Raw genomic sequence first — 26989 nt, 5'->3', positions numbered from 1 at the left:
GATCAATGTAACAGAATAGAGAGCTCAGAAATCCATGCTTATATGGCCAGTTAATCTACAACAAAGGAGGCAAGAATATAATGGGGAAAAGTCAGTTTCTTCAAAAAGCAGTGAGGGAAAACTAGACAGCCCCATGCAAAAGAATGTAACTGGAACACTTTCTTACACCATACACAAAAATAAACTCAAAATAGATTACAGACCTAACTGTGAGACCTGAAACCATAAAACGTATAGAAGAGAACATAGGTAGTAATTTCTTTGACATTAGCCTTAGCAACATTTTTCTAGATATGTCTCCTAAGGCAAGGGAAACAAAAGCAAAAATAAACTATTGAGACCTTGACAAAATAAAAGGCTTTTGAACAGCAAAGGAAACTATCAACAAATGAAAAGGCAACCTACTGAAGGAGATAGATTGCTGGTATGGAACATCTACTAGCAATCACTGGTAAGGAGCATGGGATTACCATGGTTGCTTTAAATTTAACACCACAGGGGTTGGGCTCAATCTCTCAAATCACATAGCTCTTATATGCTGAGGAAGGGATATTGAGGAGAAAACCACACTATCTTTTGCATTATGCCTTAGAGTATTTGTGTATTTATTGTAATTGGTTTGGCTGTAGAATTTGAGTAAAATAATGACCAATTACGGTTGGAATAAGAAAAAAGGAGGGAAAAAGCCAATATGATATAATGTATCCAAAGATGTGTGATTTGATTATAAAAGTCTTTCAAGACATTCCTCTGATTTTTATTAATTTTTAAAATTTTGCTGACTGTGAATTATAGGAGCAACCTAATGTCATCCCTTTGTACTTCCAGATGATCTCAGTGAAAAACCACTTTCTGTGCAATATGATTAAACTTGCCCTTCACAGCTGTCATCTGAATTGAGCTTTTTGTTCTAGTTTTTCTTCTTTGGCTTCTTCTCGAAAAACCTGTCTTATAGGTTAAAGAGTGTCCTCCTGGGCTTTAACACCACCACCCATATTATTGTAGATGCAAGCCTGGAATGTTGTCTACTCTTCCCTCCAACTTTCCAGAGCTTTCCTGTTTCTCAAAACCCAGCTGAAATATTATGTCCATGAAGCCTTTCAGTAACCAGCCTAGACCCAAGAGTCTTCTTCTCTCTTTTTTCTCTGAAGACATAAGTATTATTTTGTCTTCAGTCCATTTGTTGGTCAAATTATCTGCTGCCTTTTGAGACTTCTCTTCTATGTCTTTGAGCTATTATTAACATCTATTATTTTATTTATTTTTTTAATGTTTATTTATTTATGAGAGAGGGACAGAGTGCGAGTGGGGGAGGGGCACAGAGAGAAGGAGACACAGAATCCAAAGCAGACTCCAGGCTCTGAGCTGTCAGCACAGAGCCCGATGCAGGGTTCAACCCAATAACCTGATCATGACCTGAGCCGAAGTCAGATGCTTAACCGATTGAGCCACCCAGGCGCCCCAACATTTTCTATTATTATGACTTTTTTGAAAATAGAAACCCTTGATACCTTAATGAGTCGCATGAAAATTGTTTTTCATGTTGTCATGTTGGAAAGGGAAGTTTAGATAATCTCTCATTCTGGACCTAAAAATAACTCACATTTATTAAGTTTGGCTATATGACAAGTGCTTTATGGGTATTATCTCAGTTTTTCCTCACATACAAATATAAAAACTCCATGTAGTAGTTTAGACAAAAACCTATCTCTAAATAGTTGAAGTAAGAAAGGGAATATAGTGGTGCCCTAACAGAAAATAACCTTTAAACTCATGGTATGTCGAAAGACATCCATCTCTCACTCTGGTTTTCTGTTACTTGGCTTTACTTTTCTCTTAGTTGATCTTTTTTTTTAGGTTTGAAAGATTCTAAATAACCTCAATCATGGTGCTGGTGAGGGAGATCTAGCAATTGTTGTGGTGATGGGGATCCCCACATAGCTTCCCATAACTGGACGAGGATTACTCAGGCCTGAACAGTCATCCCTAAAGTACAGCTAGAGGAGGTGTGGGTCAGACCCACTTGAACCATGAAGTGTGAGAATAGGGGCAGCATGTTTTTTTTTTTTCAATGAGATCCTGAGTAGACAATTACTCTGGTAAGTATTATTTCTAATTTGCAGATAAAACCTGGGTTTAGAGATTAAGTAATTTGCCTAAGAATACCCAGATAGGAAGACTGTGCCCAACATAAACTCCAGAATTTATGCTAATCACTTTGCTATATTTCAGTATTTTTATTAAACTGTGTTTGAATAGCAGTTCTCAAAATAAAAATAGCATCTACTGAATAGACCTTATTTTATGTATCTTAAGTAGCAGTCCTCTTAAGATACTCAGTGCCCACCCTTCCTCATATAATCTCATCTTTTCTTTTCTTTTCTTTTCTTTTCTTTTCTTTTCTTTTCATTTTTCTTTTCTTTTCTTTTCTTTTCTTTTCTTTTCTTTTCTTTTCTTTTCTTTTCTTTTCTTTTCTACCAAATCAGGAACCATTATCTGGAATTATTGCATAATGGTCGAGTGGCTGGATTCACTTTCCTAAGGCTGTATTTCAGTTATCATGTTTTCTTACTCAGATCTTTGTACGGCAATACTTTGAGAGCTCTTTGTGGTTGTAAAGGTGCTGCATATGACAAAGAAATTTCAGATGACGGCCATGGAAGATACTCACAGAAGAGAAGTAGGTTGGCCACAGACCGCTCCCTCCATTCTCTGTGGAGGTGACTGGATATAAGGTGGAGATTCATGAGTATGTTAGTCCAAGATCTGTCAACGGAAAAATGCTTGGGGAAGTAAACAAGGGCAGACTGAGCTGTGGATGTGGAAGCCCTGATGCTTAGAGCTCCTTAGATGATGAAAGTGTTTGGGTCCTGTTATCTCTGGCTCCTTCGGAAATCTAGGGCCTGCCCTGATCTTGCTTGGGCCTGCCGGCGGCGGTCTTGTTCTTCAGGTTCTTCCTGCCCTTTCAGTACTTAGGAGAGACCACCTACTGATTCACTGCAACTCCAAGCCTTCCTTTTCATCTCTTTGTGACCCAAGAATTTCAGATATCAAAAATGAGTTTTCTATAATTTTGGTACTGTATTTTAGGTGCTCTTTAATTTTTTATATTTTAACATACAGACGTACGTTTTGTTGTAGCAACCCCTTTCCTGGCATTCTGGAATGTATTCCTTGTTTTACTTCTTTGTCTGCTAATGACTTTTTTAACTTTGAAGTACTTAGATCACAGCTTCTTTATTAATAAGTTTTAATGACTTTGTTTTCTCCATCTCATATAACAAAGTACATTACAGGTGTTGCTCAACAATGTATTTATTTAATTTGACTTGGTACTCAGAGATGGGGTGAACTGTCTGTGACATTAATATGAAGACCAGGGTTTTCATCTTATTAATAGAGGTGGCCTGAATACTGTTTTACTCTACACTTTCAGTTTGGGCTGAGAGCTATAGGATGAACAAAGTATACCAGCCTAATCCACAGATTGGTATGTAGTTCTTACCATCTTTGTCCCTTCTGTCTTTAATATATCACCTGAAAGGTTAATTTAGGATTACTTTTTGTTCATTGAATATATAATTTGGTGTATTATTAGTTTTTTTTGCTTCTAGTCAGAAATAATGGCTTTGTGTTGTAAAAAGCATTAAAATATTATGCTGTATCTTATCGAAACTAGGTCAGTTATTTTATAGTTTACATTTGATCCATGATGGTACTATGGCTGGAAAGGAAAACAAGTCTTCTTATATAGAAACATGGCCAATTAACAGTGAAAAATGCATTTTTAGATAGCCCTCCTAATAATAGTTCATGGTCCATATTGAAGGTATTTGATCTGTTCATTTACTGATTTTTCATTGGTAAAGTATAACTTCATCTTCAGGCCATGGACATCAGCATAGGAGTACATCTAGTTTAATTTTTAATGTTAAAAACCACAAAGGCTTTTCTAAATTAGCAGGGGCATTTACACAGTAAACTAGTGAAAAATGTTAGGAGCTTTCGTCAGCTGTTTGGGTTTTAGCGGCCACTTTGGGGCTTTTACACTTCTTTCTCTTTCCCACCCAATCTCCAGGAGGCAAACAAAGAAATATAATTTGCATCAGCTATAGAAATGCCTCTGAGATCACTGCTCTAAGTGTGCTGGGGATTTGGAGTAGAAATCCTGAAAAAGAGAAAAAGGCAAGGGTAAAAGCTCTGTTGACAAGGGAGTTTCATAGGCATGCAGTGAGAGCACAACACTGGACGTGTGAATACAAATTTTGCAAGCTTTCTCTTCTCTTGTGAAAAAAGTCTAGGAGTGTGGTGGTTCCGTCTGGTTAAAGAATTGGAGACAGTGACAGCTGGATAGCTTAGTTTTTCTTTCCAATGCAGATACTTCCCTGTTGGTGTGTTTAACACCTTTACTCCTTCTTGTCCTGCTACTCCTCTCATGTGGCACCACTGGGTGAGAGGAAGGTAGGTGGCTCCCTCTGTACACGATGCTGAGCAGTGCTCCATCATTTGGCCAGTCCATGGGGCTGGAAGGGAAGGGCTTTTGAATTTTCACTCTGATGCAGAACATTAGCACATTCACCCTCTGCTGGCATTAGGTCAAGGAACCCAAGTTAGCTTGTGAACCAGTTTTTCTCTGGAGTAAATATAATACATGTATTTGGCTAGGAGGTCATCTGTTAAAGGTTGATTTTATTTTTTCAGTAGGATCAGGTATTTGTTCAAATTTAGAAGGCATCTAAGTAAAGGCAATGTAGACATTTAATCAAAGCAAAATCTATTCTAAAAAAATAGGAAGATCTCATTACAGATTCACAGTCTGTGTATTTGTGTGCTCAAGTATAATAATAATACTGGGATACATTTCAGAGAAAAGAGATGAGTAAAAATAAGAAAAAAATTAATGGATTTGAGCCCAAGTAAATGAAACTCTATTATTTAATTATAGTATCTGACTGTGAATATAAATGGGAGATGTAGAGCGAGTACTTTTTCTGCAGTTTGGATCATAGAAAATTTCATGGCTAAAAGGAGAAGTCTGATACTCTGAGCTACATGCCAGAGGTTTGATCCTTCATAAAATGAATCAGGGAGTGTAAAATATATTTTAGGATTGAGGACAGTTCCTTTTGCACACAATTAAGTGTTTTTACGACTAAAGTGAGTAAAAACTGCATAATGTGGAAAATACGGCAGTGCCCTTGAAATTTGCCACTTTGTAGAACTGAATAGATAGAATAAGACTTACTGATACACGATGGAAAAGGACATACTAACTCTTACACTTTCATGTTTGGAACCTCTTGTGGGGTGTCTGTAGTAATATCAATGGTTGGGCCATTTATTTGTTACCAATTGCTATTTTTGGCATGCACGTAAGTTTAAACCCCAGTGTCCTGGTTAAATTCCAGTGTAGATGAGTGATGATATTCCATCTGCCATGTTCTCATTTTGCATTTCTTAAGGAAATGAGGCATAACTGCATTCCCAAGCAGACTTTTGATATATACTTTAGGTAAAAATCTAATATTTTTATTCTTCATTTTGTAGTTCCATATCATTAGACCTTAGTTCTAGGTTCGACATTATCACTGACACACATGTGACCTTGTGTAACTTAACTTCATCTCTCTGAAATGTGTTTTGTATAAAATAAATAATAGTCTAGGTAATTGTTAAGCCTACTCACAAGTTTAATAGACTATGAATTGTTGATGGTTTACATCCTCGATAAATACAATGAGAGAAAATTTTGTCCAGACTTCAAAATTTTTCAAGTTTCTATTCATTTTAATGTATTAGAAAACACATTCTCTTAGAGATTATCTTTAAAAGTTGTCCATCCAAAAGATTATGTGTATCAAATGCCAGAAATCTTGATGTTTCAAGTCAGGTTTTCCACTCCTCACCCCAGCTAATCTCAATTCATTTCTCAGGTATCTTTTTAGTGGAGGTATGAATATATGTGCAGTTTAGGTGGAGGGAAACAGGAGAGCATGGGGAGAAAACAAAACAGTATCTCATATAGCTACATTTATTCTGATGTTTATATTTTTGATTTGTCAATCTCACATATTTGTAGAAAATTTTAGTAGGGCATGATTCATGACATACTTCATTCAAAGTGGTAAAATGATGACACTATCAGACTATGATACATTATGTATATATTGTCATACCTAAAGCAATAACTAAGAAAGCTATACAAAGAGACTCTCAAAAATACTGCATATAAATCAAAATTGAATTATAAAAAATATTGAGAGCAGAAAAAAAGAAAAGAGAAATGAAAAATAGGGAAAAGCAGAAAACAAAAAATGAAATTTCATACTTCAGCCCTAACATTATCGATAATTATATTAAATATAAATGGTCTAAATATAGCAATTAAAAGATTCTCACGGTGTATTAAAAATCAGACCTAACTATATGCTGTTTATAAGAAATTCTCTTCAAATATAATGGTATAGGCATGTTGAAAGTAAAAGGACAGATAAAGATGTATAATGAAAATATTAATTAAAAAGGCAGGAGTTGTTATATTAATATCTGATACAGTAGACTTCAGAGAAAAGAAAAATTTACCAGTAGAAGAGAAGGCTATTATATAATGATAAAAGAATTCGTCCATCAAAAAGACATGGCAGTCCAAATATGCATGCACTAAATTATTGAACTGTAAAATACATGAAGTAAAAGTTGACAGATTTGAAAAGAGAAATAAACTCACATATAGTTGAATATTTGAATACCACTACCTCATCAATTGATAGAAAACTAGACAAAATCAACAAGGATATAGAAATCTCAACATCAGACTCTAATTGCTATTCACAAAACTGCACCAATCAGCAGCAAAATACATATTCTTTTCATGTGACTATGGAATAAATACCAATAATGACCATATCCTGGATCTGAAACAAATCTCAACAAATTTAAGAAGAATTAAAGTCACATGGAATGTATTCTTTGACCACCATGGAATCATATTAGAAGTGAATAACAGAGGAGCGCCTGGGTGGCACAGTTGGTTGAGTGACCGAATCTTGATTTAGGCTTGGGTCATGGTCCCAGCATCATGGGATCAAGTACCATGTCGGGCTTTGCACTGAGCATGGAGCCCCATTAAGATTCTTTCTCCCTCTCCCCCTCCCTTTGCCTCTCTCCCCAACTCCTGCTTTCTCTTTCTCTAAACTAAAAAAAAAAAAAAAAAAAAGGGGGGGGGTTGGGGGGAGGAGTGAATAACAGAAAGATAACACAAAAGTCTCTGGACACTTGGAAATTCAGCAACATTCTGAATTATAAATAATAATCCACGAGTCACAAAGGCAGTCTCAGAGGACATAAATACATTGAACTGAATGAAAATAAAAATCCAACATCAAAATTTGTGGGTCAGAGATAAAGAAGTGCTGAGAGGGATCTTTACAGCCCTAAATTCATACATTACTCATTTGAGATTTTTCCTTTTTTCTAATCCAACCTCCCATTTCAAGAATCTAGAAAAGGAAGAGCTGTATACACCCAAAGAAAGCAGAAGAGAAATAATAAGAACAAATGCCAAGAAAATTGAAAGCAGAACAATCAATGAAAAAATATGATTATTTGGAAATTTTGATGATATTGATAAATCCCTGCAAGACTGACAAAAAATAAAGAGAAAATACACAAATTACCAATATCAGGAATGAAAAAATGTATGACTGCAGACCCTGCATACATCAAAATGATAATATGAGGATAGCACAAACAACTCTATACACATATATTTGACAACTTAGTTGAAATGGACCAATTCCTTAGAAAACACAAACTACCACAACTCACTTAATATTAAATAGATAAGTCGAGTATCCCCATAATTAATAAAGACATTGCACAGACAATTTTAAAACTTTCAAAAAGGCCTATTTGGTCCCAGATGTGTTCACTAGAAAGTTCTAACAGACACTTAGAGTAGAGAAGTAACACCAATTTTACAGTGTCTTCCAGAAAACATTTATTTTATGGTAGTATTATCTAGATACCAAAACCCAAGAAGTACAGTAAAAACAAACACACACACACACACAAATATCCCTTAAGAACACAGACACAAAAATCCTCAACAAAACATTAGCAAATAGAATTCAGCAATATATAAAATGGCATATATTTCATGATCACTGGGGTTTTATTCCAGGGATGCAAGGCTGGTTAGTACTTGAAAAACTATTAGTGTGATTCACCATATAACAAGCTAAGGAAGAAATGTCATATGATACTATCAATTCATACAGAAAAAAAGCACTTGACAAAATTTATCACCCATTCATGATAAAAACTCTCGGATAATTAGGAACAGGGAACTTCTTCAATTTGATATAGATCATTTATAAAAAGATGCAAAACAATCTACAACTGACTTTGCCTTTCATGATGAAAGACTGAATTCTTTCCCCTTAGATCAGGAGCTAGGTCAAGAATGTCTTACTCACCACTCTGAATATAGTACTAGAATTTCTAGCCAATTGAAAAAAAAAATTAAAAAAAAATTAAAAGCATAGATATCAGAAAGAAAGAATGAAACTTTTCCTACTTTCAGATGATATTTTTGTTTATGTAGAAAATCCCAAGGAACTTAAAAAACACACTTGTCAATCTAATAAGTGAATTCACCAAAGTAGTGGGATATAATATAAACATACAAAAATCAATTATTTTCTTTTATAGTAGCAATGAACCTGGACACCAAAATTAAAGATACAATATCATTTACGATTACTCAAAAAAATTACTTAGGTATAAATCTAACAAAACATGTATAAGACTTATCTGCTGAAATCTAGGAATATCTAAAAATAGATATACCATATTCATGGATTGGAAGACTCACCATTACAAAGATGACAGTTCCCCCAAACTGACATAGAGTTTAACATAATCCCTATCAAATTTTTAGAAAGATTTTTTTGTACATGTAGACAAAATTATCTTAAAAATTATATGAAAAGGCAAAGGAATCAGAGTATAATGAATTTGAATTAGAAAAATAAAATGATTAACTCACCAAATATCTAGATTTATTATATAGCTATAGTAATCAAGGCTGTATGATCTTGTTAGTGAGAATAGACACATGTATCAGTGGAACAGAACAGCGAATCCAGAAATTGACTAACACAAACATACTTAGTTGATTTTTGACAAAGGTACAAAACCAATTCAATACAGCCTTTTCAACAAATGATATTAGACCAATTGGACATTCACAGGCCAAAAAATGAACCTTGACCTAAGTCTGACAGCTTATACAAAAATTAACTCAATATGTATCATGAGCGGAAATGCAAAATTTGAAATTATAAAATTTTTAAAAGAAAAAAAGAGTCTTTAGGATCTAGAGTTAGGTGATGTAGTTTTGAACTTTCTGCCAGAAGCACAATCCATAAAAGGAAAAATGATAAATTGGATTATGTTTAAATTAAGAACTTTTGCTCTGTGAAAGACCTTCTATGAGGATGAAAAGACAAGCTTACAGACTGGGAGAAAATATTTGCAAACTATGTATCTGACAAAGGACTAGTATTAGGAATATAATCTTTCAATCTACAGTAAAAAAAATCCAAATAGAAAATGAACAAAAGACACGAAGAAACATTTCATAGGAAAGTATATATAACAGATAGCAAATAAGCCCATGAAAGATGTTCGGCATCACTGATCATTAGAAAAAAGCAGAATGGCTAAAATAAAAAATAATGACAACATGAAATGGTGGCAAGGATGCACAGAAACTGGCTCATTCATGCACTGCTGATGGGGATGTAAAATGGTACAAGCATTCTGCAAAATAGTTTGGCAGATTTTTAAAGAAAACTAAACAGACAACTCCAGTACAACCCAGCAATTGCTCTCCTGGGCATTTATCCCAGAGAAAGGAAAACTTTTGTTCACACAAAAACATGTATGCATATGCTTGTAGCAGCTTTACTCATAATAACTTCAAACTGGAAACAACGCAGTGTCCTTCAATGAGTGAATGGTTAAATGATCCGTTTGATAGAGCACTACTCAGCAATAAAATTGAGAGAACTACTGATGCTCCAACTTGGATAAATCTCCAGAGAATTCTGTTGACTGTATGATTTCATTTTTATAATATTTTTGAAATGACAAAATTATAGAAATTGTAAGTTGATTAGTGATTTTCACTGTTTATAGAGGGGGTGGGATGGGAGGGAAAATGGTTATGGCTATAAAAAGGAAATTGGAGGGATTTTTTGTCTTTTTTTGAGAGAGTGTATGAGGGAGGGAAAGATGGAGGGAGGGAGGGAGTGAGAGAGAGAATGAAAGAATGAGAGAGAGAGAGAGAGAGAGAGAGAGAGAGAGAGAGAGAGAATATATGAGAATGCTAAGCAGGCTCCTTGCTCAGCACAGAGCCTGATGTGGGGTTTGATCCTACAACATGACCTTACCTGAAATCAAGAGTCAGACGCTCAACCAACTGAGCCACCTAGGTGCCCCAGGGATTTTTAAGATGATGGAAATGTCTGTCTTGACTCTATCAATGTTAATATCTTGGATCTGATATTGTACTGTAGTTTTGCAAGATGTTACCACTGAGGGAAATGAAGCAAAGAGTATAGGAATCTCTGTTTCTTACAGCATTAATGATCTCAAACTAAATTGTTTTACTCAGACAGCTTAAGGCGCCTGCGTGGTTTGGTCAGTTGAGTACCTGACTCTTGATTACTGCTCAGGTTATGATCCCAGGGTCGTGGGATTAAGCCCCACGGTTGGACTTTGCCCTGAGTGTGGAGCCTACTTAGGATTCTTTCTCTCCCTCCCTCTGCCCCTCTCCCCTACTCTGGAGTGCTCTTTCTCTCTCAAAACTAAAAAAAAAAAAAAATTAAGGAAAGGATAGCTCTCTACCAGCTCCTAGATCAAAATCCAAAGCCTTTCCTTTGTCCTTTCCAAACTCACTCATGTTCTGCTTCTCTCTCTCTTACCTAATCATGCTGCAACCGCAGTGGCCTTTTTCTATCCCTGGACATGCTTAGCATGCTGTCACCACAGGGCCTTTGTACTTGCTATTCCATCTTTTGGGAAAGCGCCTCCTTCTGATTTGCTTACTTTATCCTGGTCTATGTGTAATACTCTCTCTAAAGTAGCACTCCTGTCACAATCTATTCCCTTATTTGGATTTCTTCTCAGTAAAAACATATTTGGTACTTTAAAAAATTTCACATTTGTAGGATGGGAACCTTAAATTCCTTTGTATTCCTTCACTTTTCTGTGTTATGGAATTTGGAGCATTTGATTTAAAAAACAAACTGAAGAAGCTGATTTCTAATTTCTTAACTTTTTTTTTTTCCTTCTGCTGATGTCTAGGTTGAATTTATGGGTTCTATAGTAGTAAATGTTTTGTATTCTGTCTTGCTCAGCTTATCACAATCTACTGGTATTTCCCCAACAGCTAAGATGTGAGAGTTGGCCTCCTTACACAGTGAATCTTCCTCTAAATGACTTAACTCTAATTCTTTTCTAGGCTTTTTAACCAGTCTGTGGTGTAAAGACACACTTCCAGAGGATCCTTAGAAGTCTTGGACAAGCTTACCCTTATGTGGCAGGTATGTCTCTCTCTACCCAATAAGCGTGTAGGATGCGTAACGTTTTAAAAAAATTCTTTCTAAATGTTTTTTTCATTTCTCTCATATGTGGCCCACACCTCCTTGATGAAAGCATGGATCTTATGAACCTCTGTGGATAGGAGGGGTGCAGATGCTTCTCAGATTCCAGAACTTCTCCTAGCCTGACTCTCTTGTCCTCTGGATTTTCAAGGGGAGAATCAGTCAGCAGTCCATTGGGTTTCCCAAACTCCAGGGTATGCATTCAGGCTGTCTAACTTGTTCCTTTGAAGCCTCTCTAAATGATTGAGAGACAAAAAGAAGCACCTTCCATCCCTCTTACTTGGGGGGAGGTGGGACTTACCATAGAGTAGCAGCTCCATCCAAGAAGCTCTTCATAAAGCTTCTCCTAATCTCTGTTCTTTTGATCCTTTACATTATCTTGTTGGCTTTAGAGCCATCCAACCAGTCTCATGATTTTCTTTTAAAATCTTGATTTTTGATCTGGCCTTTTACTTTGGAATTTTATATCTATTTAATGGAGGCAACTCAATTGAATCTCCTGAACCAAAGGCCTGTCATTCTGAGGCCTCTCATTCAGGATGAGTTGAGGTGGTGGGAGGAGGGTAAAGGTGCAATTACCCACCCCTAAATTGACCTGGATCCACTAATGTCTATGTATATATTGACCACCTTATTATTATTATTTTTTTACCAAAAGGGATCTAAATCTGCTCTAAGCTTTATTAATACATAGGAGAGTCTCTTCTAGGTCTCTTTTCTATGCATGGGAATCATTTCAATTTCCCAGGGTATCTTAGGCTTTTGAAACTCAAAAACCAATAATGGACACTCTCTCCTACCCCATGCTCCCCTGCTCTGACAATAATTTTCCAATTCTATGAGTGCAGAGTATGGCAACTTGACTGCCTGAATGGGGAGATAAACAAGATTCAAGGATATGAAATTAAACACTTCAAATATTATATCTCAAATGATAAAAAAACATATATCCTACCCTCTTTTGAATACCTCTAATGTGGTTTTTAATCTTTATAATGGCACTACATCCTTTACATTAAGGATTTGACATTTGAGGAAACCAGGTATATTAGTCGGCTGGAGCTGCCATAACAAAGTGCCACAGAGGGGTGGCTTAAACCACGATTTTCTGTTGTTGTTATTGTGTCGCAATTCTGGAGGCTCAAAGTCCAAAATCAAGGTGTTGGCAATGTTGGTTCTTTATGAGGGCTGTGAGGGAAGGATCTATTCCCTCTCCTTGGCTTATAGATGGCATCTTCTCCCCGTCTCTTCACATCATCTTTCCTCTAGAAGTGTCTTTCTCTGTCCAAATTTGCTTCTTTTTTTTTTTTTTTCTTTTTAATAAGGACACCAGCATATTGGGTTAGGGCCCACACTTATGACCCCATCTTAACTTAGCTAATTATAGCAATGACCTTATTTTCAAATGTCACCTTCTGATGCACTGGGAGTTAGGACTTCAACGTATAAATTTGAGGAGGGTGTGTGTGGGGCACAACTGAACCCATAGCACTAGGGTTCAAAGAGGCCCAATGACCTCCGTATCACACAGACCTTGAAATGCTTTTGCAGGGATTCCATAGCTGTGTAACTCTAAAGCTGGTGTTCTTCCTGCTGTACTACACTTGATCTCAGATGGATCTTGCATGCAGGCTTGTGTAATGAGAATACAGTCTTTTCTTTAAACAACCAAACCAGCCTGGTTGAGGCATGGATCTATCCAGGAATAAAAGCTTATATTTATCTATAAGGTGTATCATCACATGAACTCAGAATAACATGCCTTAAACAAAGAAGAAACAGGAACATGTTTGCGGAGAGGTCCAATATAAAGCCATTGCACCATAAGCTGGAAAATGAACTTATACCTGAACTAAGTGTTTAGGTGATAGGGGAATCAAATGGCTCTGAAGCTACTAAAAGGGTATCAGCTCTTATTTGGGGATATTATTCCTATGGCCTGTGGTTTGCAGTTTGGTGCTTTTAACCTGTATTCATATCTAAATATGCTGTGTGTATGTGGGCTGCTTCACGTAGAGCATATTTAAACAATATGTAATAAAACAACATATTTAAATCATACACAAGAAAAAGGGTAAAATGTTTGCTGTAAAGTCTCTGCAGGCAGTTACTGGATAATGATAATGATAGCTTTACTAAAAAAGGATAAAATATATTCAGCTTCAATGAGGATTATATTTAGGGGAATTATCAGATTATTTTGGATATTTTCCTTTTAAAAACAATTCTTTAGTGCATCCTAGGTGGGAGATAGGAATTATAATGGTGATTCGGAAACGTGGCTTCATGCATCTGAACATAATTTGAGTCTTGTAGTATTCGTCCCTGTTTTATTCCAGATGGCAAAAAATTATTATTCCTTCCAGTCAGCGCTTGAAATATATACCTACAGAAATAAGTCCATTATAAGATTTTTCTTGCCAAAACTCTAATAGATGCTCACTTACTGAGAAATATGTGCACTGAGAAATATTTAAGAAAATACACTTTAATGAAGCTGCACTAATGATATTTATTTAGCTAATTGTGTACAGGGATCTAAATATGATTTCAAGTAAAGTAGACTGTTGGCCGTAGAAATAAGCCTGGCACAGGTGTGCAGAGTTTTAAGAGAATTAGATAGCAGATATAATGAAACTTAGAGTAAGTCTCAAAGAAATATTTTATTATAAATTAGATTTCCCAGTATAAAACAAATAGAGCCACATAACAAAAGTATTTTAAAACAAGGGTAAAAAAACTGCTAAAATATCAATAAGCAGAAGCAACAAAAATAACCTTTTGGCATACTTGCTTCTCCTGTTTTTTCATTCATTTGTTCAGTTGAGGATTACTGAGTACTTAATGCAGGCACCTGGGGAACGATGGCTAGGACAAGGTCTCAGCCCTGAATGAGCTTTTAATGTATCAGGGGAAACACACAGTGAATGAGCCCTGATCACGGGTGGTAAGTGCAGTACTAGAGAAGAGTTAGCCAACAAGCTTGCTATCAATTCTGTCGTCAGGTCTGGGAAACCTTTAACAGGTAAGCTGGGATAGAAAACCAGGAGCAGAAATCTGTTAGCTGGAAAAGAGAAGAAAATATATTTTTGTTAGAGGAAAGAGCATCTGCTAAGGTATGGGAGGATTGAAATAACATTACGAGGAACTGTAAATAATGCAGCATGTCTGGAACAACAGAGAATGAGGTTGGAGAAGTAGGTGGAGGTGATCTCATGGAGGGATTTGTGCCAGGTATACTGTTGGCAAGAAAGTTTTTCAGGTAGTGAAGGAATGTGTTTAGAATTTCATTTTAGAAAAATTAATCTTCGGCAATGAGATTGGATAGATGGCTTAGAAATTACTAACCTTAGGAACTGAGGGTTTGGTAAGGAGCCAGATATAGCAAGAAGCTGAAATAAAGCTTAAATTTAAAAACTCTTGGCTTGCATGGGACTCTAGCATGGGTAGGAACTCTAAAATATGTTCTCATGGTCATATGTTTCTGTGAAATTTGTAACAAGTGTGTTTTTAACTTCATTTAGTCGTATTTTCTTTCTATATTACTACCCTGTGTTATGCTTCTCTTAAAATTCTCTTACTGTTGGATGGCATCGGTGATGCAGATTTTGTATTCACAATTTTTACCGTCTTTTCTGTCATTTTCAAATTGTATAAGCTTAGGCCTCACTTGGTAGATCCAGCCCCAAGAAGAGAAATGAGTGGCAGGTTCTTAAACCAAGGCAGAGATGAAGAAGCAAAGGATGTGGAAGACTAAGGGGGAGGAACTGTCGACTGTTGGTATGAAGGAAAGATAGTGCCAAGTTTTCTTCTAATACTTGGTGAATGGTAGGGGCAGGTTACAATCATAAGTAACTGGGTATTGAAAATCTTTATGTGTGTGTATGTTTCATATTTTTGGATTTACAAAAAGGGTATTTACCTGTGTCAAAGTATTTTCAATGGATTTTGTTATCTATTACCAAATTGCTTTTCAGATAGATTGTGCCATTTAACACTGCTTCAGTTAATGTGGAAATGGGTTTTCTTGTTTACGCCCCCACTAGCACTGGGTATTATAATTTTAATTTTTTCAAACTAAATTATTTGGTAAAATTAGTACCTACTTTCAATTTTATTCTGAGGTGAGATAGATGTCATCCATTATTGTTAGCTCTGCATGGGAATCTATTTTCAGGGGGTAGTTATTGTAGCCTTTTCCTGGTAGTGATTTAGGAAGCATTAGGAGGTAGTTATAAATCTTTTATGTGAGTCGTTACGTTATACACTCTAAATGCATACATATATACACACATACATATATTATAAAATTTAGAAATAAGTGGGGTAGAACAGTTTTATAGATCAGATTGTTTTAAACCGGGTATTGGCAAATTTTTTCTGGTAAGTACTAGATAGTAAATATTTTAGGTATTGTCGATGAGAGGGCAAATTTGAGGATATTATGTAAGTACTTTAAGAGAAGAAAAAAATTCCACAAAATTTATTGACATAGTTAAATATATAATAATAATTAAGGATTTTTTTTATAATAGAAGTCTAATAATGAGAAAATATTGAATTATTTTGAGGGGGAGACATTTCATAATTGTAGCTCAAAGTTAATGTTCTCAATCATTTAATTGATTATAAATGTTCATTCATTAAATCATCTCATTTCACAGGTGGAGAGCTAGATTTAGACTATAGACCATACTGTGCCGACCTCTGTTTTAGGCAGTGACATTTATAGGTCATTTTTCCATTAGGCTTTGTTAAAATGTTTGGTAATAAGTTTCAGTTCTGTTACATACTTTATTTGCACGTTTTGGCAGATCTACACCTTGGAAAACACTCCTCAAAATGTGTGCATACGTGTGTGTTTGTTATATGTGTATAGGGTGTGGATGGATTTATTCTGCATTACCAATAGAAATGGGGATATACATGGGGTAGCAACACTATGACAATGAAGCATTTGGTCTATTTAGGTTACCAGAGAAGTGAAACAGGAAACTAGATTTGACAGGTCCAAATTTGATCTGGTGGTATAGGTACTGGAATGAGTTTGAATGCTCCTTGTTGACTTTGATTTGGCTATAATTGGTCCTGTTCTTTATTGTCTGTTTTTGCTAACTTTTGGGGGTTTCTGCTTTGGTTTTAGCTTTGCTGTTCCTCAGCAACTTTCCAAAATGTTTCATTCTTTTCTGACCCTCTTTCACAAACTTGATATCTTGAAATACTTTTTATAATTTACATTTCATTTGCTAATGGTTTTTGTGGCAAGGCTACCCAGTTCCTCTGGTTTTAAGAAAGAAAAGAAGGAGGAAGGAAGAAAAGAAATGAAATGGAAAGATATGAAAATAAGCAGGTCATTTAACCCACTTCAGAGATGGGCCATTTATCTCCAGAGTCTCAACTGGAATTTGATTCCCAAGTCTAAGACCAATTTTTCCTTTAAACTCTCAATGAATGGTTTGGGAATTCTTTTCAAACTTAGGGAAGTTCAGCTATTTTCACGAATATGCTGAATTATAGACTAGATTTCTTAGGAGCTGACAATTGGATTGAAAGTTTATTTTATCTTTTTTAGTCAATATGGGCACAAAGAATGGGTATCTTTCTAATGATCTTTAAAGATACTTCAAATGGGGGCGCCTGGGTGGCTCAGTTGGTTAAGCAGCCAACTTCGGCTCAGGTCATGATCTCGCGGTCCGTGAGTTTGAGCCCCGCATCGGGCTCTGTGCTGACGGCTCAGAGCCTGGAGCCTGTTTCAGATTCTGTGTCTCCCTCTTTCTGACCCTCCCCTGTTCATGCTCTGTCTCTCCCTCTCTCAAAAATAAATAAAACGTTAAAAAAATTAAAAAAAAGATACTTCAAATGAATGAAACTTGATTTCTTCAAAATACAGAAATATTTTCTTACATTAATAGTTCATAAAATCAAATATTTTGATTTAATATTTTGTTTAATGGAGAACTATGCTATACCTATTTACACAATGAGTAAAGGGGTCTGTATTTTTTACTGATAATTTGTTATAAGACTGCAATTTGTGTTTCTGAGAGCACAGGAGAAAAACCATCAAAATTAAATTTTGGAATTATTTCCTTCTCTTATTTATTTTCATAGGCTCTTAGGAAAGCAAGTTTCCAAATTCATCTTTCCACAGTCTTCCCACCAGTGGCTAACTGAGCATGCTCTTCTCAACTATTATCTTGTGTTTTAGCTGCTGAAATATGTGGCCATCTTAAAAAAATTAATTCCACATTTTGTTTCTGCTTTAGATGCAGAAGGTCTTTGTGATTTTTTTTTCAGAAAATTGGTACCTAATAGTTTTATAATTCCAAGAACAAAATTTTCTGTAGATACCATTTTTTAAAAATTTTCACTGAATTCTCCAATTATTGTTAAATACCAGTTGGATTTACTGTGTCTTAAAATAAAATTATTTTAATAGATATTTATACTCAAAATTATTGACAAATACCTGATGTTATTTAAAAAAAACAACATTTTTTTTCATCCAGGAAAGGAGTAAATTATTTCATCGGAGACAAAACAAAGCTCCAGAGTCCTTCATTCTGGAGTTCTGCTGTAGGTTTGAGGAGAAGTTGGAGGCAGTGTGTACACATGAACCTACATTTTGTAAAATTTGCAAAGCAAGCTATTTTAACCGCAATCATTTGTGACCAGTGCTTCCAACTTTAACCTCCCTCCATTCCTTTTCTGTTTTGTGGTGAAATTGGAGAGGCCATGGCTTTGTTTTGGTCTGGAGGAGGGTCTACTGAAGGAGGAATCAAAGTGGGGATACAGTTATTTTAAATTAAGTGTAATATAGTTGTGTTGTTTGCAAACACTTCCATGTATCATGAAGCTATTTGATGATGTTCCACCTTGGAACATTTGACTAGAATATTTGACACACAGAGGCCACATTGGAGCCCAGAAGCCAGAGGCCACATTGTCCTATGCGTGCGGATGGAAGGGTGAGACTAGGTTTGGAACATACAGAGCCAGAAGCTACTCTGTGGAAAAACGCTTCTTGTTATTAGATGTATCATATTATAAACCGAGGATATGGTTTGTATCAATGCCCAGTCACAATAGAAGTTCTTCCTGTTAGGAATTTAATGACTGATGCAGTTTATACTGTTCTTTTTTTTTTTTTTTTTTTTTTAATTTTTTTTTTCAACGTTTATTTATTTTTTTGGGGGGACAGAGAGAGACAGAGAATGAACGGGGGAGGGGCAGAGAGAGAGGGAGACACAGAATCGGAAACAGGCTCCAGGCTCTGAGCCATCAGCCCAGAGCCTGACGCGGGGCTCGAACTCACAGACCGCGAGATCGTGACCTGGCTGAAGTCGGACGCTTAACCGACTGCGCCACCCAGGCGCCCCAGTTTATACTGTTCTTAACACATTGTATATTTTTTTCAATTTTTGATGGATATTACACAAATAGAATTTCTCGAATATCTGTATTTTTAGGGCACAAACTTATAGCAGTGATACAGGCAGCAAGAACCACTGTGTGTGTGCAATTGCATGTTTTCTGAATTCCACTTATGTATAGTTGAAAACAAATTTTGATTCAACATACTAGATACAAGAATGGATTACCTTTATATTTTCTGTATGGAAAATGATATTTACAAAGAGGTGGAATAAGCAGCCAACAACTGTAGGGGGAAAAAGCATCAGAGAACTGTAGTCAGGGACCTAATTGATATGAATATTCTGTTTTATTCTAGATTTTGTGATTTTTTTTTCATATTTCTCAGCATTTTAAAATAGTAGTTTGTTGGGATTTTTGCATTGTGGATGTTTACTTGTTTTTAAAAAAAATTTTTTTAAGTAAAAAATTAACATTTATTTATTTTTGAGACAGAGAGAGACAGAGCATGAATGGGGGAGGGTCAGAGAGAGGGAGACACAGAATCTGAAACAGGCTCCAGGCTCTGAGCCGTCAGCACAGAGCCCGACGCGGGGCTCGAACTCACGGGCCGCGAGATCATGACCTGAGCCGAAGTCAGCCGCTTAACCGACTGAGCCACCCAGGCGCCCCTAAAATTTTTTTTTAACATTTATTTATTTTTTGAGAGACAGACCCTGAGCTGGGGAGGGGACAGAGAGAGAGGGGGAGTCACAGATTGCGAAGCAGGCTCCAGGCTCCGAGCTGTCAGCACAGAGCCCGTTGCGGGGCTCGAACTCATGAACCATGAGATCATGACCTGAGCTGAAGTCGGATGCTTAACCAACTGAGCCACCCAGGCGCCCGTGGATGTTTACTTTCATATTAAACTAAACATTTTAATTTGTATTCTCTTTCTAAAATTGCATAAGCTTTGTGGCCCCACAAAACCTGGATCTACATAATAAATACTTATTAAATATTTAGATACCATGAAGGCATAGATCCTAGTATATACTTGTCACTTATTTTTGTATTTAGAGTTGAATGCATCTCCGTAGTAACAATTTGTTATTATTGTTCAGTGATGACTGGCACCTTATATAGACATTAAGTAATATGAGTAAGCGGTAGCTAAGAAGAATTTCTACTTTCTCAAGATCTTGAGCTGATGAAATGATTCATTCTACCAGACATTTTCTTATGGGTGAAAACTATTAAAAGGTCTTCATTTAACCAAGAATTTTGATATATGGAAACAATATTTAATCATTTCCTTCAGTCACCTTTTCTGGCTCAACTTTTTTTTTTTTCTTTAAAAAAAAATTTTTTTTTTTTAACGTTTATTTATTTTTGAGACAGGGAGAGACAGAGCATGAACAGGGGAGGGGCAGAGAGAGAGGGAGACACAGAATCCGAAACAGGCTCCAGGCTCTGAGCTATCAGCACAGAGCCCGACGTGGGGCTCGAACTCACGGACCGCGAGATCATGACCTGAGCCGAAGTCGGACGCTTAACCGACCGAGCCACCCAGGCGCCCCTTTTTTTTCTTTTTTAAAGGAAGGAGAAAGAAGGAGGGAGAGAAACAGAAAGAAAAAGGGAGAGAGAGAGAAAAAGCTTCAGTAGTCTTCTGAAGACTGAACCCAAGTTGGGTTATAACAGAATGGTAGGAGAGTCTCAGAACAGGTTCCTCAAATTTCCAAAAGTGGCGGGGACATAGTCAATGACACTCCCAGGAAAGTAGCAAAGTGCTACTGAGGTACTATCTGTAAAACTTTTTCCAAATAATAAGTTCCCAGCAAAAATTTATGTAACCAGTGCATTTTTGGAATGATAGTATCTACTTGTGTTTTAAACAACTCCTTGTTACAGGCAGTACTTACAACGTTTCAAGGAATTAAGCCCATCATCTTCCTTTGGTAAACACATTTTTCACTTTAACACAAAAACACTGTTTTAAGCATCTTATCTTCCAGTTGTACCTGGAGATTCAGACATAGTCTATGCTTATATAGACACTCCTTTTTAAACCAGCCACTTGGGGCGTATAAATGGATAAGAGGTCACAAAGATGCACCCAGGGGTGACTGTGCCTGCATAGTTCACCTGGTTACGTGTTAATTTTTTTAACATTTTTTTTAACGTTTATTTATTTTTGAGAGGCAGATCATGAGTGGGACAGGGACAGACAGAGAGAGGGGGACACAGACTCCAAAGCAGGCTCCAGGCTCCAAGCTGTCAGCACAGAGCCCGATGCAGGGCTTGAATCGACAAACTGTGAGACCATGACCTGAGCCGAAGTCGGACGCTTAACCGACTGAGCCACCCAGGCGCCCCTCACCTGGTTACTTCTCTATGTGTGTTGATGGCTGACTAAAATATGTTAGCTGGAGGAAGCCTGAGTGTGGGTGCATGAGCAAGTGGGGGCTGTTGCTGTGCCGGCACCAACAGAGTTAACCAGCCTTGCCAGCATGAACAATGGAAACCGGGCAGCTCTAAATGAAATGAGCTGAATATTTCATTCGGCCACTCAGCTGCCTGCTCCAATTGCCTCCCTTACTAAAATAAGAGCTTAATCTAAAGTGACAACAACATCAGTTTCTGTGTGCTCCAGTCACACTGAACATGACTTCCTTAACATAAACACTATTTACATGGACCGTCTGGATATAGCAGGGAATCAGGAGCGTGCCCAGCTAAGACACAGGGTACAATGAAGGACGAGAAGCAGGCAGCTGAGAATTAACATCAGCAAATGAAAGCATGACCCTCAGAGGGCATGTCCCTGATACGTTTTAAAATGAGAGAGCGTTGCACCAGTAACCTTAGCCTTTGTAAAGACTATGCCATTTAAAATAAAATAGCACCTTTTCAGTTTAGACACTTAACCAAATGCATTATGTCTGACCCATTTTCCAACTTATGTGACACGAGAGGATGGATCCCTAGCTGCAATTATTAGAATCTTTCAAACAATTGCAACCAATAACCTCCCTCCCCAGACTCCTTCTCATAGCAGCCTGCACTTCTTCGAGATAAAGAGGGCATTTCGTTCAGTGAGTTCAGGCCAGACAGAGACGTCAGGGGAGTGGGAGAGAAGATGTGACCCTTGAACTGAAGGCTTTGATGTCAGTGTTAGCAGTACCCAGGAAATCCCTGTTTGAAAGTGGTTTTCAGCTCGAGAGTTCTGGAAGATTAGAAGCAAGAGTGTGACAAGGCACCAGCCTGTCAGAGTCCACAAAATAACACAAGTTACTTATTTCTAGCACCCTAGAATAGATAATGAGGAAGATAGCAATCCTGAAAATGCATTATTGATGGTTTATTTCCACAAAAAGGATGCTATAGTATTAATCACTTTTACCATGCAGCCGTCTTCTGGGAATTTTAGAAGGGTCACAAAATGTCAAAATACATTACAAAATGTAAAAATATATAACTTAATCCTATTCAAATTATTGACAGTTAATGGAACTTCATGGTTTTTCCCCTAGCTTCATAGGTAAGGAAAGTAGGGCACAGAGAACTTACAGATACGTCTGAAGTCACACAGTGAATCAGAGAGCAATATGGAAAGAGAAAGAGCCTTTTTTTTTTCTCTTTTCTCTGTTATTGCTACTTCCTTCAAGTCAACAGTAATACTCTCATTTCTAAAATGGCTCTTCTCTTAAAATCTTCTTTAATTGAGCCTTGTGGAGGCTGACCCCGGGCACTGATTCCTGGCTTCTGGGCTCCAAAGACCGGAGGCAATGGCAGGATTTTTTTTTTTTTTTCTTTTAAATACAGTTCTGTGTTATCTGTTCTCATCCTCCAGGCTCTATGCCTGAGTGAATGCCCCGACAGACCCCACCCCTGTGGTGGTATATTTTCCATAAAGGTCTTCTTCACTGAAGAAGAAAGGGACTGATCATTTAAAACAAGTTTCCTTTTTAGGAAAGGTATAATGAGTGACGGGAAGAAAAATGGGAGAATCATCAATATCTAGCTGGCTTTAGTAGAATGCTCATTAATCAACAGGCATTTATTGAGAATCTACAAGATTATTAAGCATTATATTAGGGAGAACAAATTGTCTCTGGTCTCCTGAGGCTCACCATCTAGAGAAAACATGTATCATACTTAAAAAAAAAAAAAAAAAAAGAAGTTTAGATTTCTGTAGAGAGCCAACAAGAATACCACCATTGTGAAAAAATAAAAATACTGTTTTATTGTTGCCCTTCTCCTGTGTTTTCATCTTCATTTTTAACTAAGGGCAATGTGAGTAGAAGCACACCCTTTAGCTCACTACTTATTGAGCATTGAGTAACTCTTTTAGGTGGTATTCTAGAGGTGACTCCAAAGGAAATATACGTTTTCTCACAACCTGATGGGGATCCTAGCACTTGTATACATATCAATTGTATGAGTTGGTAAATGCCTTACTAAGAGAGGTACCAGATGCTTTAGAGCAGAGGAGAGGCAGGAGTGACTACCCCTGCCCTGTGAGATCTCTTCAAACGACAAGGATCTTGACATCTATGTCCAGTAGTAGCCAGATCTTCAACTGTCAACAAATATCAGCTGGGAATAGCAATGCCGGAGGGAGCGGGGTCCCTGCACACATTAAGCTTGGGAGGCAGCCTGCACACTGATTATTGAAATCAGTAGAGTTTGCTGAAGGCAAGGAGTAAGTGGATCCTGTGTCTTGGCTTCTCTCAGCTGCAATAAGGTTCTTGATGACCTTTTCTTTTTCTTTCTCAGGTGAGGATAGCTTGCCTTCTCTTGGGATGTCTCTACTGCTGTGTGGCCTCTTAGTCTGAAGAGGCATGGCTAGCCGTAGACAGACAGAGAGACAAGTTTCTCTTGTTATAAGTGATACCCACTTTGAAAAATCTCAGGGCTTTAATGAGAAAATGCCTGAAATAGACCCAGGCCCTCTAGTCTGTCTTCTATTTTCTTTTAATCACCTTTCCCCTAATCAGTACTGGTCAGGGTCTCAGTTCGGCAACACTGTTACTGTGTATCATTAACTAAGCCACTCATAGTTTTGTTTTCCCAGTGCAGGATGTTTTAAGAATATTTTGCCATTCTTATCATCATAAAGGTGCATATAAACCATTCCTTGTAAAATCAATCATAAAGTCTCTTTCCTCTTTGCTATTTCATTTTAAACTTTTAGGGAAAGATATATTGTATTTCTTGTATTTGGTCTTATCTCTTCTCCCTTCTCTGAAGATGAGGGGCAAATTTCTTCTCTCATGCTAAAATATAAGATTGTATTGTGTCATAATTTTTTAAAGGATGGAAGAGTTTTGAGATTTAAAAAAAATTTTTTTAATGTTTATTTATCTCAGAGAGAGAGAGAGAGAGAGCATGAGTGGGGAGGGGTGGAGAGAGAGGGAGACACAGAATCCAAAGCAGGCTTCAGGCCTCCGAGCTGTTAGCACAGAGCTCGTCATGTGGCTGGAACTCATGAACCAAGAGATCATGACCTGGGCTGAAGTCAGAGGCTCACCCGACTGAGCCACCCAGGTGCCCCCCAGGGTTTTGCGATTTTAAATATAGTTTCTACACTGAGTACAAGTTTTCATGAAAAGAACCATAATTAAAAAAAAAAATTAACTTTTATTTTTGAGAGAGACGGAGACAGAGTATGGACAGGGTGCGGGGGGACAGAGAGAGGGAGACACAGAATCTGAAGCAGGCTCCAGTCTCTGAGATCATGACCTGAGCAGAAGTCAGATGCTTAACCAACACAGCCACCCAGGCACCCCAAAAAGAACCATAATTAAAAAGAACCAGGTTTAAAGCAGAATCCAGATATGAGATTATATATCTTACAAATTTCTGCTTAGTGACGTAATGTTTTTAAGTTTTACATGGTTAAATGGTAGCACAGGTTAATTACTAACTTACATCTCCTCATTCAGACATCTAGTTATTGAGGAGTTGGGGGCAAGTGATAGATTCAATACAGGTGACCCTTGGTCTTCCTCCAAGCCCTTGCAAAACCCTTTCCTGTAATACTGGGTTGTCATTCTGTTATCTTGGACCCCGATTGGCCTGTAATTGCATCCCATCGGCAGGACCACAACCCAAAAAGTCAGCTTCGTGATTTTGCAGCAGCTGTTGCTGCAGAAGGTAAATGCCGTGCAGATATTGATGAGCTTGCTAATTTGTGTAGTAGACAGAATTTAGAATGGGGAACAGGATTTGTCTGCTAGCTGTCATCATCCATCAGCCCCAGGCTGCCCCAGGCAGTAGGTTTGCTTTTTGCCAGCTTCTAATTTTGCTTTATTTTTCCTTAACTTCAATCTACTTTATTCATTTATTATAATCGGGAGAGTGGTGGTTGAGATAGGGAAAAAAATACTCCTGCCCCACACTTGAGATTGAAGGCTCTCATATGCTGCAGTCCTCTGATATCAGCAGATTCAGACTGGACCTGTTGGTCTGTTGATTGATGTAATTCATGAATGAAGACTGTGTTCTCATGTGGGGGTCCTAAAGCACAGTGTGACTGGAAGACTTGCCAAAGCAGTCCTCACTCTTCTGTATTTCTCCCTGTTTCCACCAAGATCAGAATTTATAGTATTATGTTTGTTCCCTGGGGGTTTTCATTCAATTTATTTAAAAAAATTTTTTTTGAGTGCTCACTATGTGTAGGTTGTTATTATAGATGGCCAGAAATATATTGGATGAACAAGGCAGAAAAAGCCCCTGCACTGAAAGTGCTTAGATTCTAGGGGTGAAGACAGAAATAAGAACATAAAATGAGGGACGCCTGGGTGGCGCAGTCGGTTAAGCGTCCGACTTCAGCCAGGTCACGATCTCGCGGTCCGTGAGTTTGAGCCCTGCGTCGGGCTCTGGGCTGATGGCTCAGAGCCTGGAGCCTGTTTCCGATTCTGTGTCTCCCTCTCTCTCTGCCCCTCCCCCGTTCATGCTCTGTCTCTCTCTGTCCCAAAAATAAAATAAAACGTTGAAAAAAAAAATAAAAAAAAAAAAGAACATAAAATGAAAATACTTCAAGATAGTGATAAACCAAATGAATGAAGAAGGAGATGAAGTAGAGTAAGGAGTAGAGTTGGAAGCGCCATGTTAGATAAAGAGGCCAGGCAAAGTTCTCTGAGGAGATGACACCTGAGTCCTGAGTTATGACAAGCCATGGAAATTTCTGTGGGGAAACTTTAGGGAGAGGAAGTGGCAGAGGTAAAGAGCCAGAAGAGACACTGAGCTTGTTAAGTTTCACGAACAGCAAGAAAGCCTGTGTAGCTGAAGCAGGTGGTGGGGGTGGGAAGGAGCATCAAGGGAATGACATTGGGAAGGAAAGAGGGTCAGGTCAGTTGGACTCAATTCTGAGTGAGATGGAGGCTGGTTGTAAGTGAGCGAGTGACTTGGTCAGATACACAGTTTTAAGAGCTTACTCACTACTGTGTGGAGAGTAGACTAGAGGGGGGCAAAAGTGGAAACAGATATCAGTGGGGAGACTATTGTAGTCCATTGAGAGGTAATTCTGGCTGGTACTACTGACAGTAGTGGAGTTGGTGAGAAGTAATCAAATGATATATATTTCATATATTTTGAAGAGCTCTAGCTGATGGGAGTTTGGATGGGGGGGGGTTGAAAAAGAACAATCAAGGGTGACTTTTAGATGTTTTGATTTCAAGTGTTGAATGGTCAGAGTGCCTATAATTAACTCCTACGTATTGGGGAAGGATATAGAGGTGGTTACTAAATAGAAGTCATTTTTAAAAACCCGTTGTTGGCAAAATTTGAAACAGAATGTAGGAGAAAAGAAGTGTCAGAAGACTCAAGATGTGTAAATGTTACCTGAAATTTAAAATGAAAGAAAATTGCGCTCCTGGTGGCTCAGTCTGTTGAGTGCTTGACTTCGGCTTAGGTCATGATCTCACAGCTCTTGATATCAATTCCCACATGGGGCTCTG

At 37.5% G+C, this 26989-nt stretch overlaps 1 protein-coding gene across 7 annotated transcripts in view; it reads left to right on the top strand.

Moving 5' to 3' along the window:
• The window catches only part of SOX5 (SRY-box transcription factor 5), a 1013293-nt gene that overhangs the window by 137184 nt on the left and 849120 nt on the right, over nt 1–26989 (top strand). For all 7 annotated transcript variants that reach the window (XM_045466143.1, XM_045466144.1, XM_045466148.1 and 4 more), the window contains exon 2: nt 11531–11612. The gene's annotated coding sequence lies outside the window, so the exon portion shown is untranslated. The remainder of the gene's footprint in view (nt 1–11530; nt 11613–26989) is intronic.

The sequence above is a fragment of the Leopardus geoffroyi genome, chromosome B4 (assembly GCF_018350155.1).
Source record: "Leopardus geoffroyi isolate Oge1 chromosome B4, O.geoffroyi_Oge1_pat1.0, whole genome shotgun sequence".
In the NCBI taxonomy this organism is placed as follows: domain Eukaryota; kingdom Metazoa; phylum Chordata; class Mammalia; order Carnivora; family Felidae; genus Leopardus; species Leopardus geoffroyi.
The sequence above is the reverse complement of the archived record's forward strand: the minus strand, read 5'-3'. Positions and strand labels throughout refer to the sequence as shown.